Source organism: Echinops telfairi, unplaced genomic scaffold, assembly GCF_000313985.2.
Source record: "Echinops telfairi isolate 266 unplaced genomic scaffold, ASM31398v2 ScPeMD7_7457;HRSCAF=8495, whole genome shotgun sequence".
Classification (NCBI taxonomy): Eukaryota; Metazoa; Chordata; class Mammalia; order Afrosoricida; family Tenrecidae; genus Echinops; species Echinops telfairi.
The window spans coordinates 38681255-38683124 of record NW_022111357.1 but is presented as its reverse complement, the minus strand read 5'-3'; the positions used below and the strand labels follow the sequence as shown (position 1 = coordinate 38683124).

The 1870-nt window shown below is 47.1% G+C and overlaps 1 protein-coding gene across 1 annotated transcript in view; it reads right to left on the bottom strand.

Moving 5' to 3' along the window:
• NOL9 (nucleolar protein 9) overlaps positions 1–1870 on the bottom strand; it is a 43568-nt gene that overhangs the window by 32067 nt on the left and 9631 nt on the right. The window lies entirely within an intron of this gene.

Here is a 1870-nt window from a genome sequence, read left to right as displayed (position 1 = left end):
CTGAAGGAGAGCCCAGGGAGGTCAAGCCCACTCCAGGGTGACCAAGGTTAGGCTGCCATATTGAGTCTAGGGTCCACCCTTCTTGTCACATGTATACCCCTAGTCCCTCCCCTTCCTATTATGTGTACACCCCTAGCTCATCCCCTTCCTGTTATGCTTATGCCTATTGTACAACCCCTTCCTGTTCTTTACCTGTAATTGGGGGGCATGCACGTCCCCAAAGATATATAAGCCTTGGTTAGCAATGAATTTCTCTCACGCCCTTGCTCTCTCCTGTCCTCTCTGCCGTGCTGTGCATGGACCTGGCTGTTGAGATCATGGCTGTCCAGGAGGTGAGCATGCTACCATGAGATGTGTCTGACTCCTTCATGTTACTCTCTCTCTGATCTCTCCTATTACTCGAGACTTTACGATAAGCTATATAGGTATTTTAAACGTACAACTGCACCTATGGAACCCATGATTAGTTGTAGGGGGCTGGCTTCCCCCACACATAGTGACCCACTGCTGACCAAACGTATGGCGAAAGAGTAGCAGCTCTTGCCCAGAAAGCAGGAACAAGGCAAGGCTGCCCACTCCCACACGGCTACGCGTGGTCCCAGAGGTCCTGGGGTGCCAGTGCAGCACGAAGAAGACAGAGAAGACACCCAGACCAGAAGGCAGGAAGCAAAGCCCCACGGACATGCAGTCAGCGGCGCCTACAAAAAGGCTTCCAGAACTAGGACGCCAGGTTAGCAAGGACAGGATCCAAATCCAACAGACGATAATCATGGGGTTATCCACACCAGCCATGGCATTACACGTGGAGAAAGGAAAAATAAATTAAAATGGAGAGTGCTACTGCACTCAGAGGACTCAATTTCAATTCTCCCCAGATTGCGCAATAGCGTCAATGGCATCCCAGCAGGGCTTTTTTTCTTAATAGGGTAGAAAAACTTGAAGTTCATTCTAAAATTCATATAGAAATACAAAGGATCTAAAACAGCTGAACAGCTTTTAAAAGGAGAAAAACGTTGGAGAACAATCTAGTAGTATGGTAATAAAGAACATGACATTAAGACAAATAAAAAGCAAAAAACACTGAAACAAGAGAGAACCCAGAAATAGAACCCCACATTAAAAAAATTAATAAGTCCATAAGCAACCCAAAGGACAACAAAACCAAGCTGAGAAGGGAAACGGGAGGTGTGGACACAGCATGCAGCACACGCTTAGCCAGAAGACAACACTGTACAGGATGCGTCTCCTCTTCCGGCTCTTCTACCCACGTCTCTAACTCCCACTGATGACTGAGGAGACTGTGGACACAGGGCACTCATCAGTTTGTGTTGCCATCCTCCGGCCTGTAGGGATGAGCCATCTTGGAAGCCACAGCAGAGACCGCTCAGAAGAGCAATACCAAGACTAAGTGTACCTACTCCGCATCTGACCAGAGCCCACAGGGACTGGGATAAGACCTAGAGATGACCTGGTTTCCTGGCCTCAGGACCGTGTGGCAGAGAGATGGAGACTTGGCTGCTGGCTGGAAGAGAGCTATTGCTATGGACCAATGACTGTATCTGTAGTGCTTGCTGATCCTGACTAGTGGTAACCTATTAACTTTCCTAATAAACCCTCTTAGTTATGAGTACTGTCTGCTCAAACAAGTTATTGCCTGGGGGACGGACAACAGAAAAGTGGGTGAAGGAAGACACTGGACAGTGTAAGACATGAAAAAATAAGAATAATTTATAAATTATCAAGGTTTCACGAGGGAGGGAGAATGAGGGAGGATGAGGGAAAAATGAGGAGCTGATACCAAGAGCTCAAGTAGAAAGAAAATGTTTTGAGAATGATGATGGCAACAAATGTACAAATGTGCTTGGCACAA